At 41.0% G+C, this 19,588-nt stretch overlaps 1 protein-coding gene across 1 annotated transcript in view; it reads left to right on the top strand.

Moving 5' to 3' along the window:
- LOC148481307 (bridge-like lipid transfer protein family member 2) overlaps positions 1 to 19,588 on the top strand; it is a gene marked incomplete at its 3' end in the record, with an annotated part of 95,101 nt that overhangs the window by 35,112 nt on the left and 40,401 nt on the right. The gene's annotated exons all lie outside the window — the stretch shown is intronic.

Here is a 19,588-nt window from a genome sequence, read left to right as displayed (position 1 = left end):
GTCTGGTACTTAGCTTATTAAAAGAAGGATTCTGCAATTGAAGTCTGGACTCTCCTCATCCAGTAGTTGGTACAATAACTCCGCTTTACACCATCTCTCCCTAAGGATTTGTATGTGGGTGTGTGTACGTACCTATATTTCCACGGATGGGAAGCCGCCTGCGATTACCAAAGCTGTCAGCTTATCTGTGTGTGTGTGTATATATATATATATATATGTATACATGTGTGTATATATATATATATATATATTAAATGGTGGCTCTGTAGACTAGAGTCATGTTCTGCAGCTTACATAGTGATAGACATTGCTTATATTATGAACCCTATACATGACTGGGGCCTTCTTGTATATAAAGGTATGTACTTCCATCCTTCTGGGGTTATAGTTCCTTCTTGTTAGTCCCTATCTATGGCGCCCCCCTTTACGGTGATCTATGATTATTTTAACTTTGCACTTGGTAGCAAACTTAAAAGACACTGAGAATATAGCATGCTGATCTCCCGATGCCGGAGTCTGACAAGTTAACTTGCTATGTTGGCACTACTCTTTCTTTCAAAGAGATGGCCTTCTTATGCAACTATGTTTATCTATATGTACGGGTGTATATATACTGATATATTCCCATTACTTGTATGCATATTTTCTAATAATTGGCAAAACCTGGTTTTTAACCCTATTGGTTATCACTACAGATATGTCCCTTCCTTTCTCGGGATAACTAATGCACTCTGTCTATGTACAGGTACCCTTCTCAGTATAGATTCCGGTACTCCATATTAATGTCTTGTCACATATCTCAATAACATGAGTCTCTAAAGGGCCCCTAGGTACATTCTATCTGTACATAGAGAATCCAGGTTCTATTCTGTAATCAGGGATTCATTTGTTAAATTACATGAAGGCCTAGGGCCCCGCCGATATAGGCAGGGTCAGGCCTGGATTTTATTAGATTGATGGGCGTAATACAAACTTCTCCATTATAAGTGTTAATGTACTGATACTTAAACTAGTAGAACGTTTTGTGGTATAGGTATAATGTCTATATGGATACACATCCCTAATATAACAAGCTCAGGTATAGAGTCCTGTTGAACGACCTTCCTGCCTCCACTAACATTTTGCTAGTTTATACAGTGTTTTCTACTGCAACATCTCCAGACTGAAGTCCGTGCTGTAGAGCATTGGGTCTTAGCCCACTGAAGCTATTCCCTATACCTGACGGGGCAGGTTGCTGTGAGATGAAAAAGGTCAGTGACATTCTACATAGCATCCAGAGGGCTTTTGGCCGCTCACAGGTAAGCGGGCTTACCCCACTAATGCTCAACCTGTCATTGCATAGCCGCTTTCTCCCTTATGCACCCTAGCTGCGGTCCTAGCAGCCATCTGCTTTTTTAATCAGTTGGCTCTACACTTTAGAGCTTCCCTGGTGCATAGTTTCAACATTGAGATTAGTGACACTCTTCTACTAGTTCTGTTGGGATTATGGACTGAAGCGCTTTGAGGGTCTAGTGCACATCTTTACATTAAAGTGTGACAGTCAATATGTCCTACGCAGGGGGCCTGGTGGATTTCCTGTTCAGTCTCTGTGGATGTTTTCATCACATTGACGGGTACCTGACTGGTACCTTCAGGGTTGTCCTAGTGCTCTAGCCTTGTGGTATGGAATGCTTCCCTATATTGGTAGCTTCCTGCGTGGCTGTTGCATCCGTGCTCTATAACTACTAGGGTATCCTGGTTGTTCACCCTATGTTCAGGCCAGCGGTTGGTACTGCCTACGCACTTCCATCATGTTGGAAGTTGTCTGTGTGGTTTTGAAGTTTGTGGCTGTGATTTGCTTTTCGACTGCAGGTGTTCAGTCGCTGTTTTCTACTCTGTTTTCAGAATGGGTTGTTCTGCTGTCTGACCCTCTGACAGGTATTGTAATCTCAATCCTCTCAAAGCTGCCTCGGCCTCATTCCCAGTGTGATCTCCACTCGTTGGAGACTTCTATGGTCTCTCCCTTCCGCTGGTTTACAACTTTGTAGTAGTTGGACTTCGAGAATGGTTCATGGTGACTGTTCGGCCTTGTCTTTTACCTTTCTGCATACTCTGTTAGGAGTCTGTGGACAGGATCAGTTCTGTTTCTGTAGATTGGTATCGTTATACTTGTATCTTTATGACTATGTCCAACAGTGCTGGTATTCTGCTATCTGCGACTGTTGCAGCTTTCTGTTTCTGAATCTGGTACGGTTTTCTCGAGTTTTGTTCTCGGGTTACTGCCCTTCTCATATGGATTCGGGTTGGAGTTCTCTGCTCCCAACAGTCCGGCTTGGTCTGTTTTCAGCTGAGCTTACAGCGTTAGGATGCTTCTCACCTGAGGGTGTTTTCTCGCTAGCCGCTTATTCCATTCTATTTACGCTGTAAGTTGTGGTATTTCTGTGTCTGTTCCGCAGGGAGTTCTGATTGTCTCCTGGCTCACGACATTTGATCCTCCAGCTCTTGCCTTTCCGTTGAACCTCTGGTTCTTGGCGGGCCCTGTTCGGTTGGCCAAAGGGTTGGCATGTTCTCAGCGCTTCCCACCCAGGAGGTTGGCTTTGGGACGTCCCCACTGTCTTGAACTCCAGTGTCCCCTAGTGGATGAAGGAGAAAACAGGATTTTGGTACTTACCGATAAATCCCTTTCTCCGATTCCACAGGGGACACTGGACGCCCGCCCAGCGCTGCATACCTGCCAGTTGTTTCGTTCCTTCTATGGTTGTGTGACTGCATGATTCTCTGCAGTGGTTTCCTCTGTTCTCCTTCAGTCGGTCTTGTTCCGTTCTGTGGTCTTCTCCTTCTCCTCGTTTTCCTGTTGTCCTCCGTCTCTTCTCGGGCTCAGTTCTTAAACTGGGGCTGATGGGGCATAGAGGGGGAGGAGCCAGTCACACTTCTAAATTATTTAAAGTGCCAGGCTCTACTCTACCACCGTCTATACCCCACTGTCTTGAACTCCAGTGTCCCCTGTGGAATCGGAGAAAGGGATTTATCGGTAAGTACCAAAATCCTGTTTTTAAGCTCCATTGGCACAGCTTCAGATCCTTAACAGGCCAGCGCTCAGTCTGTCTCCCATGATTGAGCAGGCTGCACTGATGTCATGCATTTTGACAGGAAGTCTTCTCTGTCTCAAGGTGAGAAAGGTAAACATATATTTATTAAAGAAACAAGATTATAAAAGTACTTGTTATGAGTTGAGCTAATCTTTAAGATGATTGGATGACTCAAATTTTAGATGTTGAAATCGTAGCTGTTATATTCGATAACTACAGAGGTGATACTAAATAAGTAATTTTATATATGAGTCTCAGAACAGAAGTTCATCTTCCCCAGGACTGTGGTCACCTGAGCCTATTTAAAAAAAATCCTCCTGTCAGCATTTCAGACCTTCGGGCCTGGTTCAGAGTTATGTGGTATGCGGCTGTGCAGTACCGTACAGCTAATATGCCAATGCAGCAAGAGGCGTCTGGAGTAAATAGACGCCTCCTGACTGCATCGCAGATCTGAGTGCTGCATCCTAAGGCGCAGCATGAAATCTTCTGCGAGACCACCGGCAATCTGCGTAACTCAAAAAACGAGGGTAAGACCTCCACATTTCTGGAACGGAGGCCAGCCCCGTCCAATCAGGCTGTGACTTGGGGGAACTGCGAACGATCTCTCAGAGGGAGACCTGCACATGTGCAGTACAGGTCCTACACATGCACAGGTCTCTCACAAACAGTGTTGTACGCACACCGTTGGGTTTACGTACAACACTGAATCAGGCCCTTAGTGCCATTAAGTATATGGTCTGGATTTCAGCCAACTCTGTTGCTGCTTATTGTGTCTGTATTGTGTAAGGCTTTTTTTCGAAATAACTTCTTTGGTTCTAATCTGCCTGAATCTGAGTCTCATGCAATCCCGAAGTTCACAGAGTGATGTGATTTTGGTGTCACTGTGCAAGAGCTCTCTTGCTTCACTTCACACACTTTCATGACAGGCAAACTGTACATAGGCATCATTTCTCCCTCCTTATAACAGCTGCTACTGACTCATCACTGGCAGGAGTCTCTTGCTTGCTGCAGAGAGTCACTTTCACTCTCACTCACTGGTAACCATGATGCATGGGGGAAGTGCTTCTCCCACTCACAATATCCTCCTCTCCATAGCTTTTATGCTGCACTGGGCGACCTAGATCATATATGTCATTGGGATGAGGCTTAGGCCTGGCGGATGTCTTGCGCTACAAATTTCTGCAATGTTCCTCCAAGAGTTGTTTGTAGACTTGAGCTAAGAAAGTTTGTAGGGTAAAAATTTCCAACCTGGATTCGATGGTCTTCACAACCTAGTTAATTGAGATATTCTAGAGATATAGGTATGAAACCAGCACTGTATAGATCTTTCAATGCATATATTTAGAAATTGTTCTTCCCCTTCACATTTTCTACAAGGAGGTACCGGAATTTTGGATAAATGAATGCATAGTGTGTACTGTTTATGAAATTTCAAAAGACAATCTGTTTATTTTAACTCATCTAGGTCACGTAGTTATTGCACAATAGACAATCTTACACCGTTGTCCAGAGGTGGTTGCAGGGTGGGTTCTTAGAATTTGGTCCTTGGATATTTGGATGAAATAAAACCAAAAATTCAGACTTAAACAAGTATGGATCTGGAAATCTATTTCTCCACCTATTGACCTATATTAGATAGTAATTACACCGCTGTTTGTGTCCTAAAGGTGTTGTCCTTTGGCACACAGATATAGAGGTAAGTCCAGATAGAAAATAGCTTATTGTGACTTCAACATGGATGGGTGGATCTAGAATTTAGTCTTGCAGAGTACTCCCATATTGGTATATTTATTTATTAATCTGATGTCGCTCAGTGGTGAAAAAGGACCGGGATCCTAGCCTTAATAAAATAGTCCCTATTGGGGATTTCCCATATTTCTATAGGAGTTTGATTCTCAAAAATGGGAAAAATATATTTGTGTGTGTATGTATTGAACAAAGCATAATCTTCTACAGGTTATTCAAGTAGTGATAAGCCACAACTAGGCGGATGCTATCCTTTTAGTAATTGATAAATCACAGGAGTGTTCTAAATGTATGCCAATAAAACAGTGTAAGTATAAATACTAAAAATCAAATATTTATTGAATGTACAATTTGTTAAATAAGAATGAAAATCTAAAAAATGTATATGAAATATAAATTGGAGAATATATGAAAGAAAAGGTGAATTAAATGGTCAGAGAGTAATTCTCATCTGTTCCAATTCAATTGCAAAGCATTTCCTATGCTGACTGTCCACTTCCCCAGGCAAAGTTCCTCTGTTGTCTTATGTCCCCTCCTCCACAGTTGTGTTTTCCAGAGATATTAGATCCGCAGCCTCTCTCCCTCTCTGTGTTTGTGTCTTCATCTTAGTACACTACACTTAGAATCTGCATCAATTCCTCTCTCTGCCTGATTCTCGCCACTAAGGCATCACCTGTGGCAGAGACTGGACGGTCCATACTTGGCAGCAGAGATCGTCTGATTAAGTAGGTTGTCATGGTCACCATATAGATGGTAAATACACTGGCATACATTATTCTCCTAAACATAAAGAAGATTAACATTATTAATGTTGCTACACTGCATAGAATAATTATGAATTCTCTGGTAGACTGTCACACCTTCTAACCCCCCTGAGTTTGGTCAACATCATGTAACATATTCTTCTGCTATAATAGTGCGTTACAAACTATACATTATACTACTAAATATTCTAATCAATATTCATTGCTTTTAGTGATATATTGTGCCCCATTAATAATTTGCCCAGGGCACAATGACCTCGCTCTAGCCTCCCATGCTTTTCTCAGTCTATAACTAAGACCCATCCTTCCCTTCATACCCCATCTACTACAAACCTCATTGAGCAGAGAAGTGATGATAGATGATGAGCAGAAGCTGAGTGGAGCGAATCTGACGTTTATGACTTTAAAGAATCGGATGAATTGGAGGGAGATCAGTGAGGAAGCTGATTATAGATGTTCAAACGGATTAAAATAAATATCTAATTTCTATGGGAGAAATTAGGAAAGAAAACTCTGTAGAATACTCTCAGGTATCTGCTGTAGTAGTAATGTTACCTACTAACACAGACTAATGGCGCTGAGGAGTCTGCACCTTTGTCACCAGTGACACTAGACATTGTGTCTCCAAAGAATCTTATAGCATCACAGATCCCTATTGTCAGAGCCTTTGTGATGTCATCCACATATTACATCACATGGTCTCTTCTAAGCATTTCTCCTGTATCCTCTGTATGAAAAGGGAAATATACAGAATTTATAGGACCAGCCTGTTCTTAATTCATTTCTGTAATAACTTTCTATAAAAGATGTACAGTAGGAATAACTTCTACTCTGCAGAGAAATTCATGTTGTAAATATTCCTGTTTATTTCTGCTCAATGAAATCCATCACAGCAACAAAGTTGAACCATCTCAGTGATGAAGTTTAATTCTTTCATTGCTGTGGGTTTATCAGTCTTGGACTGAGCTCATTTTTCTATCTTTGTTAGCGTTCCAGCTAGGCTTTTTTAGTGGGGTGCAGTGCCCTGCCCTATTTCTAAAGGGCAAAAAGCACCCTGTCCTCCGGCGTGGTGCTCCCTGAAACAGCCTGCGGGTGCCACCGCGGGTGGGGAAAACTGTAGTGTAACGGTCACGGCTGGTGAATGAATTCATGCGCCCAGCATCCATTCACACTGACAGCAGCGCTTTGGAGCAGCCCGGCATGTCTGTAAGTGACTGGCATGCCCCCAAGAGTGACGAAAAGGGGATGCGTCTTAAGACATGCCCACTTTTAATTGTCCACGCACCATTCTCTGTCCTTGGGTGCACGCAGATGTGTCTTCTCTCTAGGTCCGGCCCCGGATCTAGAGTGAACACTATTTCTGTTTGTCACATTCCAACATGAATCACTTTTTTATGCCATACCCACTCATATTACAGTGTGTGTTTTGGAAGACATTGCATTTTCAGACACTACCATTTTTTTGCTCTGTCTAACTCCTCAAATAAAATGTAACAAAAATATCCACAAAATTTTATTTTATTTTGTAATTGAAATTTCAAGAAAGTTATCTAAAGGCAAACAAATGGTTTTTTGTTTTTTTTGTTTTTTTACCATTAATAGAAATACTTTGTGGTTCTTGCTTCGCTATCAATGAACTTTTCCAAAATTGCAAATAGCAGAATTATATGTGAAGGTTTTCATGAAATAAATTTATGCACTTGAAAATGATACATTATTTTTTTATTTGGGCTGATTTTTGCTGACTTGATTGAAGGTTTTGCTCTGTGTAGGAATAACATGGTAGCCCAATAAGGTATTTCTATTTTAATTTGACACAAAGTTTAGGCTCTAGGATTTCCCCACATCTTTCAAATTATGTGGGGTTTTTTACTGTTTCAGTCATTGTCTGGTTGTAACCAAAGAATAACTAATGAGTTACATTAATTAAAAGATGGAACTCCCCTATTTCTATCAAGGCAGCTCCTACCTGTGTTCCAGCTAGTTTGGGGGAGATAAGTGCAGGTTGATATTGGCTGTTAATCACCAATGGCTTTTAGGAAGCTGTATCCTTTGAAACGGGCGATTCTCCTTATTCACATTTGGGTATCCCCATAGTTGCAGGTGTCATCAGGACTGCCATCAAATTGTGGGGCCCCCAACTCTCCCATGTTTCAGATAAACGTGTGATATAGGCATACACAGTGACACACACATAGAAAGGAGACAGATTATGGCTTTATCAGTAAAGTCTCACGGTCTGGGTATTATGTAGAACCGGCTCAGGACCCTTAGAACTGACTGATGTGCATAGGTAACGAGGTGGCTTGATGATACTTTGGCTCATGGATATGTACAGGAGCTTAGGTACACTAGTGACCATGTAGGAACCACAGACTTGTGATATGCATGGATACTGGACTGGAACCAGAGTAAACAGACAAGGTCCACTGGGCAACCCCTTGTTTAATGTCCTGTGAAGGCCAGTAAGACCAGGAATATACTCCAGGGACAAGGGTGACCACCGGAACTCAGAACAGTATAATACTGGTAGACAGGAATTCAGAACTCAAGCCAGGAATTGGAGTTCTATGTAGACAGAGTATAACTTGCGGAAGCTGTAACTGGTACTGCTCTGCAACCAGTGAGGAACTCGGAAAATGAGAGTCAGGATAGGCAAAACAGCTTGCCGGACACCTCAGCGTACAGACCGTATACTGACACTGAACCTTAGCCCTGGAACCAGCACTCTTCTCTGTACCAGCCCAAGACTATAGCATATAGTGCAGGGAAATCAGTACAAGGTCAGCACAATAGTATAACCTGGACAACCACTGAGCATGGTAAACGGCATAAGTAATTTGCATGCACTTTCCCAGCGGTATGATGGAATGAAGACCGTGACTGAACTTGCCAGCTCAGCACTGAGGAGTAACAAGTTGGTATGTAGTGTGGAAGCTGTCTCGCTGGTAGGTGACAGTATGGTTGGAGCAGGTCCGTATACAACGTGGATGCTGCGGTGCTGATGTAACGGAACACAGCGGTAGATGGAAAGTAGTATTCTTACTGGCTGAACTGGTTGGAGTAGTTCGGTATGCAGTGTGAACGCTGTGCGCTGACAGGTCTGTATGCACCGTGGAAGACTGATAGTAAACGCTAGACAGCGGCAGGTGGAAGACCGGTAAGCAAATTAGTTTACTACCAGAGTGGAAGAAGCAGGTCTGTATACAGCATAGAAGCTGCGGTGCTGGCAGGTGACGATACTCAGCACAGGTGGTAAATAGTGAGAATCCACAAATTAGCAGATAGTTACAGAGGATACGATCACAGGCTACAGGCGTAAAGCTGGCCACACACTAGACCAACTTACATCCAACCATCCAACTAGTTGATTGGTTGGAATGAAAACCTGGTAAGGTATGGGATTAAATGATGATCAGCAATTTGCTCCTAAATGCCAGAAAACAGATGAAAATGGTCATCAGACAAGTTTGTTAAATGTTTGATCTAAACAATTTTTTCAAACAACAGTTTTTTGTCCATTTTCCGGTGTTTGGGAGCAAAGTGCTGATTGTCATTTGCTTTCATACCTTACCAGATTTTCATTCCAACCAATCAACTAGTTGGATGGTTGGATGTAAGTTGGTCTAGTGTGTGGCCAGCTTAAGTCTGGAGCCTGCAACTATCTTGGGTAGGAAGACGTTGCTCACAGGGACTGGTTTAAATAGGAGACACTCCATCCCCATTAGAGCAGAGGATCAGGTGAGCACTGCTGAGCTGCTCAGGTGCATCCAATAATTGAATTGGAATGTTTCTGCTTGGGCCTGAATACAGCAATGGAGGAGTGTTGCATAGACCTGAATACAGCAATGGAGGAGTGTTGCATAGACCTGAATACAGCAATGGAGGAGTGTTGCATAGACCTGAATACAGCAATGGAGGAGTGTTGCATAGACCTGAATACAGCAATGGAGGAGTGTTGCATAGGCCTGAAACAGCAATGGAGGAGTGTTGCATAGACCTGAATACAGCAATGGAGGAGTGTCTGAGCTTGTCAGATATGCTAAGACCCAGATTCGTGACATAAAGTATCTGCATGCGGCATAGAAGCAGAACTCCAGACTTGTTCATTCTGTCGACTGGTACAGTAGTTAGTAAATAATGTCTTGAACACTTCAGTGTTAGGTAAATTATTTTTAACCTTACAAAGGTTCTGACCGCCATCCTGACCACCGGCATTCACAAGGTAAGTAGTGGGGTTAGCGGGAAGGTTAGAGTTAGACCCTGGGGGAGGGTTAGGGTTAGGCATTAAGGGGGGGGGGGGGCTATGGAGAAGTTAGGTTTAGGCACATGATACCGACCGACACCTGTCTGTATCCTAACCCTGTTAGGATGCCAGTGTCAGGATTCTGGCTGCCGGGATCCCGAGCGCCGGCATCTCGTACCCAACCCGATGGTGCAAATGGTCATCAAGTGGTGAATGAATCAAAGAAGTATTCTGCGCCCCCTCATGACCTAGATCAACAGGAAGATTTCCACATTTTTGGGAGATTTTCCTATCCACATTCAGGCCTCTTGCTGGCAAGCTATTCATCCTAAAAGAATATGAGGAACTTTTTGTGGGGATTTGGGTTTTTCTGGCTATTTCAGTTTCATCTGCTCCAGTGCCGCAGAGGCCACCTTATGCTGGGCATACACTATACAATTATCTATCATATATCTGTCCAATCTGGTTGGTTGAAATGAAAATCTGGTAATGTATGGGAGAAAATTAGATTCGACCATCAGGTCCCAAACACATGAAAGGGACAAAAACGATTGTTCAAATTGGTTAAATATGTTAGATTTAACTAATTTGTCTGCACAAACATTTTTGACTGTTTTCCAGTGTTCATGAGCAAATGGTCACTACCAGAATTTCATTCCAACCAGACAGATATCTGATAGATAATTGTATAGTGTATGCCCAGCATTAGCAGCAAGTTCAAATTTTAGGACGTCGTCTGTGCTTTTTAGCTGACTATTTCTGTAGTTCCAATTTATTGCTTCCCATTGTTTTACATTACCTCTTTGGTGAACCTTGATTTCCCCATTGTTTGTTATTTAGCTGCCCATACCCTTTATTGAATTCAAGATTTTCTCTTTTTGTGAGTCTCCCCCTCTCCATTAATCTTTCTTATCGTTTGGATGTGGGCCTGAGTCTATAGACTCCCCTTTAACGTTTCCTCTCTTTCCAATGGCAGATAGCAATTATACTATGTATTTTCTCTTTGGTTCAGGAAAGGGCGCTGCATCCTGCCCAACTTTAAATTTTTAGAAAATGTGCCCTGTCTTTATGGAGGTGCCCCAACGTCCCACTAATAACACTATTACACCAGCAGATCCGTGGCACACCACCTCCCGCTACGCCACTTTGTCTCTCCCTGTTTCAGGCCATCAATCCTGCTGGGGGGGGGGGAGGAGTTGGGTGGGAGCACTGTGCAGAGGGTGAAGGCATTTATTCAAACTGCAGTGAGAACTTGGAGGCAGCCCAGCATCTCCATGAGTGCTTGGCGTGCCTCCAAGAGTGATAGGCAGGGGGTCGTGACACAATGCCCCTCCCAAAAGCCACACCCCTTTTTGGGGGCGGTATCTTTTTTTATCGGAATTTTGTCCGACCAAAACCCTAGAGTGAACACAACAAATGGTTAGGTTTAATTTTATAATACTGTAGACACTGATTAAGTGGTTGACCATTCCTGCGATCACTTGGGACATGGTAACATATCCCAGCCCTGCCTTCTTTTCCCTCCTGCTATTTTTATTCCTACTTGTTCTCCTATTTCTTCCTGACTTTCTCTCTATTCTATTAAAAAAAATCTATTTGTGTGTTTGAGTTGTGATAGTTTCTGCATAACGCTGCTTTACAGTCTGTGTTTCTTCATGTATACTGGCAAGAAACTATGCTTATGCTGTCTTGTAAAATGTTCCACAATGAAAACATTTCTATGAAATAAAAAAAATCTAACTTTATGTAGATACCTGGACAGTACTAATACAACATTTGATAAGTAAGAATGTTTAAAACAGGACAAAAATACAATAATTGGCAACTACAATTGCATTTTTTTTCCCACAGGCTCTGTAACGTTGACCACACAAGGCATAGTTTAAATTTGATAATTTGGTCAATTAAGCCAAACTGACCCATCCATGTAGGGGCTGCTCATACTCAATCTGGATGTGATTAAATTATGTATGGAAAAAAAATTTGGATTCAACGAGTACTCCCATCCCTGTGTGTATATGGGGCTCTTGTTCAACCCATGCAGATGCCAATACCTGTATTGAGATCTGGTTATTTCATAACAGATCAGTATAATTTGCTTATATGTGTCAAGCTATGATAGTTTTTCGTAATGTTATATATAATTACGTTGAGTCGAATAAAACTTTTTTTTAAACCTTATATATTGTAATTAGATTTTGTTTTGACACCATTCCTTGCTTTTGTTGCCAGCCAAACCTCTTCATGTGATGGAGATTCTAAAATCATCATAAAAACTATAAATAATACAAATTATATAGATCGAGCTGAACTACCAAATTGGATTTAATAACCCCTTGGGGCCCTAGGCCCTCTTAGCTCTTTGTCTCTTATTACCCAGTTTTTTGTTTTATTACTGTTCTTTTCCCAATTGAAAAGCGCAACACATTATGCTGTTTCGATTTTTAAAACTGTGAACCCTAATGGTTTTGTGATCCACTTACTTGGGATACTAGATGTTGTTTGGGCACAGTAACTTTTTTCTGCTCCAGCTATGGCATGAGTCCCACATCTACAACCAGAAGGGCCCCTGAATATTTAGATGCTTAGCACAAGGTAGTGGAGTGGTCACACAGGTGCAATGCATGATAAATAATGTAGGACACCAGACCATTTCTTGTTGAACAAACAGAATAACTTTATTTTGCACTTTCAGCACAATAAGTATAATGGATGCATAACACTATTTCAACTCCAATCTTGTCCTTCTCAAATCGTTATTGTTACAAGCACAACTTCTCCCACTTCCTCCTGCACAGTACTTTCAGTAGATAAATGCAACCGATTACACAGTCTCCTTCCCTACCTGCACAACATTTGTCATGTTTGCAATTAGAAATTAATTTGCAATTTCTCTTTCTTCTCATGCACAATCTTAAATAATGTCACAGCATTTAATGCAGAGTTCTCAGCTGGATTCCCTCGGAGCTATATGGCCTTCCCTTCCAGTACTGGTTCACATAACAGGGGATTCTCTTTTCTCTTTGGGGTTCATACTCATTATATTACGCAGCTGCAAATGTGTCCATATAAATCTATCCTCCCTGCGCTACACAACTCATGCATGCCATGTGACTCGGTAGTGCTGTGCATCTTTACGTGCAACTTTTTACCTTCAAATGCGTCTTATTCGCACAGTGGTGCGAGTAAAACGCAAAAGCAGCTTCGGCTGATTAAAATGATATGCGGCATGCCTATGTTCTGTGTGCAACTGCGGGTGTATGTGCATGCAGATACACCCACAGTTGTAAACAGAACATAGGCATGCATATCATTTTAATCAGCAGAGGCTGCTCATGAGTTCTATTTGCACCGCTGTGATGCATTTGAAGGTAAAAAGTTGCACAAAAAGACTCAATGCTACAGAGTCATGCCACGGCATGGCGCAACTAGAATGGCTGTTTAATGCGCAAAGAGGCTAGATGTATGTTGACACATCTGTAACTGGGATATCTGGTGTTGCCTGGGTTGAAGAATGGACCTTGAAGTACATCTGCAGCCCTCATTTTCTACTTTGCAGACCAACAAAGGAGACCATGGCGCATAGGAAATTAGTAACAGTCAGTGCAGTGTGACAGTTGATCCTCCGACTCTCTGCTCTTCCATTAGAGCGTTGCCTGACCCCTGCTATTGCCTTCAGGTCAGTGCAGTTTTAGCATTGGAAGATATCCTGAGTAAACTTGGGGCCTGATTCAGGCTAGAATGAGATATCTCTCTCAACTGATCATCTTGGTGAAACCATGCTGCACTGCAGGTGGGGCAGATTTAAAATGTGCAGAGAGATTTAGATTTGGGAGGAGTGTTTCCAAACTGACATCTAAATTGTAGAGTAATAATAAAGCTGTGCAGTATATGTGTGCTACATGCAAAAGCAGCCAGTATTTACCCCACATGTAAAAAAAAAAATGTATTTATTTACACCCCTTGCATTGCAACATGGTTTGTCCAGGTACACAGTTGAAAGAGATATCTTTCTCTGCCCAAGTCTGAATCAGGCCCTTGGTTCAACCAAAATGTAAAATTGGAGACTCCACGGCCTAATTGGTCGACACCATGTAGACCTTCGTGGCCCTGACGAACTTCAAACAAAGCCAAAACCTAATCTTGTTCAAACTACACCACCATGCCAAATTCGGTGGAGGTAGGTACAACACTATGGCCAAGCATAAAGGACAAACAGACAGAGACACACACAATTTCTTGATTATTGTATAGAGAAGGCACCATGTTATAATCTGGGTGACTTCTCCTTTTATTACTTTACAGCAGTGGTGTCAAACTCGGGTCCTTCAGCTTTTGTGGGACTACATATCCCAGCATTCCCTGCCATAGTTTTAGCATGCCCTAATAGCAAAACTGTGGCACTGCATGCTGGGATGTGTAGTTTAACTGCAGCTTGAGGGCCCGAGTTTGACACCACTGCTTTACAGGATGCTCCGCATTGACCTTAATTTGTGGAAGCCTGGATTCTACTTCTGACCTTCTCTGCAGTGGTATTGGTGTGTAGAAGCTCTCGCTCTCCACTTCACACACTTTGGGCAGAGTTTCTCCCCTCCTTACGGAAGCTACTACTGCCTCCTCACTGGCAGGTGTGTCTCACTTGCTGTAGGGGCTCACTTTTCACTGCCACAGACATTTCACTCACTGGTAAGTATGATGCATGGGGGCAGTGCTTCCCTGCTCTTCACAGCTTCCATGCAGAACTGCTGTACTGGGTGGCCTATATCGCCTATGTCATTGGGCGAGAAGCTTATGCCTGGTGGACAACTTACGCTGCACATGTGCCCATTGTCCGGGACTTGCACCAAGAAAGTGGAAGTGTATAAAGGAAGAATTTGCAGTCTGGAATTAATGGAGCTCACAACCTAACTCCTGAAAATATTGTTGAGATATAGGCATAAAATGGACATATTTAAAGATCTTCCCCTTAGAATTTTTTCCAAGTAGCTGCTTAGTATTAGATAAAGGAATACATAGTGTGCACTGTTTATGAATTTGCAAAAGACAATCTGTGCATTTGAGCTCATCTACTGTATGTCACGTAGTAATCACAGGTTGGACAGTCTTACACCGTTGTCCGCCGATGGTTTCAACTGCAACGTAAGGAAATGTTATGTTTCCTGAAGGTGTAGTCCTTGGGCACTCAGATATAGAGGTAAGACCAGATAGAAAATAACTTATTGTGCCTTTAAACATGGATAAATCTAGAATTTAGTCTTGCAGTGTAGTTCCATATTGGTATATATATTTGAGTCAGGTGTTTGTCGGTGGTGAAAAAGGATTCGGATCCTAGCCTTAATAAAATGGTCCCTGTTGGGGACTACTCATATTGACCCTTCTTTAAAGAGATTGTTTCTCAAAATGGGAAAAAAAATATTTATATGTGTATATATAGGACAAGGCATAATCTTCTACAGGTTATTCAAGTAGTGATAAGCCACAATAACCAATAAAACAGTGTAAGTAGAAATATAAAAAAATTATATAACATTTATTGAATGTGCAATTTAATATATTAAAGAAAAGGTGAATTAAATGGTCAGAGAGTAATTCTCATCTGTTCCAATTCAATTGTAAAGCATTTCCTATACTGACTGTCCACTTCCCCAGGCAATGTTCCTCTGTTGTCTCATTTTGCATATGTCCCTCCTCCACAGTTGTGTTTTCAGAGAGAGATACTAGATCCGCAGCCTCTCTCCCTCTCTGTGTTTGTGTCTTCATCTTAGTACACTACACTTAGAATCCGCATCAATTCCTCTCTCTGCCTGATTCTCGCCACTAAGCTGTCACCTGTGGCAGAGACTGGACGGTCTATACTTGGCAGCAGAGATCGTCTGGTTAAGTAGGTCGTCATGGTCACCATACAGATGTTATGTACAGTGGCATACATTATTCTACTAAACCTAAAGAAGATGGACATTATTAATGTTGCTACACTGCATAGAATAATTATGAATTCTCTGGTAGACTGTGTCACACCTTGCAACCCTCCTGAGTTTGGTCACCATCATATAACATCTTATACATTATACTACTAAATATTCTAGACAGCATTAATTGCTTTTAGTTATATATTGTGCCCCATTAATAATTTGTCCAGGGCACAATGACCTCGCTCTAGCCTCCCATGCTTTTCTCAGTCTATAACTAAGACCCGTCCCGTCCTTCCCTTCATACCCCATCTACTACAAACCTCATTGAGCAGAGAAGTGATGATAGATGATGAGCAGAAGCTGAGTGGCGTGAATCCAACGGTGATGACTTTAAAGAATTAGATGAATTGGAGGGAGATCAGTGAGGAAGATGGTTATAGATGATCAAACGGATTAAAATAAAGATCCAATTTCTATAGGTGAAATTAGGAAAGAAAACTCTGTAGAATACTCTCAGGTATCTGGTGTAGTAGTAATGTTACCTACTAACACAGACTAATGGCGCTGAGGAGTCTGCACCTTTGTCACCAGAGACAGGAGACATTGTGTCTCCTTAGAATCTTATAGCATCACAGATCCCTACTGTCAGAGCCTTTGTGATGTAATCCACATATTACATCACGTGGTCTCTTCTGAGCATTTCTCCTGTTTCCACTGTATGAAAAGTGAAATATATAGAATTTATAGGACCAGCCCAGTCCTAATTCTTTTCTCTAATAAAATATCTATAAAAGATGTATGATTAACTTATACTTTGCAGAGAAACTCATGTTTTAAATATTCTTGTTTGTTTCTGTGATGGATTTCACTCTCAGCAAGAAAGTTTAACCATCACAGTGATTGTTTAACCCCTTCATTGCTGTATTTCAACCTTTTCGCTTGTTATATTCCAAAATCAATATTGCATTTTTGCATATTTTTTTATGCTGTACCCACTCATATTATACATTGTGTTATTTTTCAGAAGACATTGCATTTTCCAAAACTACTGTTAGTCTTTTTGCTCTAACACTTCAGAAATGTTGTTACCAAAATGGCAAAAAAGTGGGATTGTTTTTCATTAGAGCAGAAATAAATTGTCTTGTGAAAATTGCTGCCAATGGGCAACATCATTTGAAAGAAGGTTGCTTAGATGTTTTCAGGTGCAATTATGGGAGTGATTTGGCAAATAGTGCCTCCTCGCTCATTTAAGGAAAACATATGTTTTCCATAGCGCTTTGTTATGTTGTATAGTAATCACCAAGCAATAGCAACTAGGGGGGCTACTACATTTTAATTCAAATGTGGATGGCCCTATGGTTGCAGGTATCATCACGGCTGCCATCAGAAATTGTGGACCCCCTAACAACACTTTTTTTTTTTTTTTTTCTCCCAACCTCCTTTTATGCCACAGACAGTCACACCTACAAAGCAGACAGCATTGCATCCAGTATGTAATAATATACAGTAACTTTTAGTAAAGTACCCACTTGTGGTATATATGTAGGACTTCAGACTTATTGATTCTCCATTTGCTAAATAAAGTCATGATCACATCATTGTAGGTAAATGTGAACTTCCACCTTACAGTGTGTCTTCATTACTGATTGAGTTGTACAAGTGGCAGCCATTTTTCTGGAGGCCACAAATGCATTGAGACCTTTGCAAATAACTGAGCCACCATGGTATCAGGATTGGAGACAAACTAATGTTACAATTAATCATCCAGTGTTGAGTGAATTGAAAAACACTGAAGTGTCAGACAAGATCATCAGAGTCTGGCCCTTTTCACAGTCGGGGCCCATTACAAGTTTTCTCCCTAAAAACCCTGTTGACGTCCCTGCTGGTGCTATAAATACACTATTTTACCTGCATTTAATTTGAACCTTTTTATTTTGTTTTTACAAACAGCCTCTTAGTCTATTTAACTGGCAGGCAATATTCAAAATGGTGTCTATCTGTTTGGTCTTACAATTCATGCAACCTAGTGACTTCATGCCATCCATAGATAATTGGGATACACCCAATACTTACATTTTGCCACTTTTAGTTTAAGGCCTTGCAATTGGACCATAAATTGGATAAGTGGTGAGCAGTCTGGCTATATTTGACTCCTATACATTCAAGGCTTACCCTATTCCCTGACTATTCAGGCTTTATTGGTCCATTGAGACAATTTCAGTATGGTCGCACATCTAAACCATCAAGGCAGTATCTACAGAGTTCTAGCAATGTCAAGCAAATCCAATTTCCTAATCTTGGCCATCTACAGTACATCAGTGAGTAGAGAATTGGGAGGCCAGTTTTTGCAGTCATCTGACCCTAATCCTTGCAGAGTTGTTAATATAAACAAACACCGCACCCACACAAATTCAAAATCTCAGTGGTTCTTCCCTACTGTATTATATTTTTTAAACTGTATTTGTAATATTTTCAACAATTATGATTGTCATCGTAGGAAGGTGCATCCAGGAATATAATAATTATACAAGAAAGAAAAAGGACAAAGTATTCCTATATGGGGCACTCATGATCCTCAAAGTGATAATATTCTACATTATTCCAGTGAACCTTGGATCTACCAATTTACTAAAATTTAACCTTTAATAATAAATTAAAATAATGCCGGTGAAAAATATAAAAAAAAAAAAAAAAATATGACACAAACAGTGAAAGTAAAATAAATATGATGCTTTCAAGACTAGTAACAATGTATATTAGCTCTTCATTATCCAATATGAGTTTCACATGACACAAATTGCCTTATAAGGTCAATACACCAGACTGCTTTATTATATAATATTTTCCTATAGAGGTACCTCTATCAGGATTCAGTCAATCTCAGAAAGCAGCGAGTTCTGTGACCATAATGCTCAATTGTTTATAATGTTATTTGTCATTGCTATTTTGAGTTCCAAAAGTTGGGGTGAATATACAAGATTAATTATATTCCTGGAATATCACAATCACATTTCCATAGGTGCACCCGTAATCCACGGTTATATATCACCACATTTGTTAGGTTTAGTCTGACTTATTAAACGATTATCAATCAAAAGTGGTATATCACGGTCATGTTACATGCCATGAGATCCGCTGTTTCTTATCCAACTCTAAAGATGGCCATCCACTAGACTATTAAGTTGAACGATAACAATATAGTTATCGTTCATAAATCGTTTGCAAAAATGTCTAAAACGACCAGCGATGGGCGCTCCCACTGGTCGTTTAGACATCTATCATCGGGCAAACATGCTGGACAACCTGACGGTAACGTCAGGTTCAGCATGTTTGCAGATGATTGATGTGCCTACACTAAACGACTGCTCGTTCAGTTTAGACACATCACAGACTGACAAGCGACTGCACTATTACAATGTCGTAATCGTGCAGTCATTTTCATGTCTTTAAGTGGATGTTTGCCTTAAGATTGAATACTATTATTATCAGAGTATCAGCACCTTGTTTATAGAGGGCTCTGGATATTTATTTCATATTATGTCAACTGTTGCTAATTGTATTTAAAACGGAGAATCATTCTATTAAATTGTAACCTCAGTTCTTTCAGTACCCATGTGTCTCCCACATAGCAGTCAGACAGCGTTGTGATGTAACATTGTACAGTCTGAGTCAGATTCATACATTCACATCAACCACGACAGACACATAATTTCCATATCTTGGACAATAGCCATATATATATATACTGTTGCCACAATTGTTAGCATTAGGTCATACAGTAGGTATTCAGTTCATGTGTTTGTACATTTCACATAAAAGAGAGTCTAAGCATTCATATAGTGCACGATGGCA

This window comes from Taudactylus pleione, unplaced genomic scaffold, assembly GCF_031769625.1.
Source record: "Taudactylus pleione unplaced genomic scaffold, aTauple2 ptg000585l, whole genome shotgun sequence".
Taxonomy (NCBI): domain Eukaryota; kingdom Metazoa; phylum Chordata; class Amphibia; order Anura; family Myobatrachidae; genus Taudactylus; species Taudactylus pleione.
Note: the sequence above shows the minus strand (reverse complement) of the source record. Positions and strands in the feature narration are given on the sequence as shown.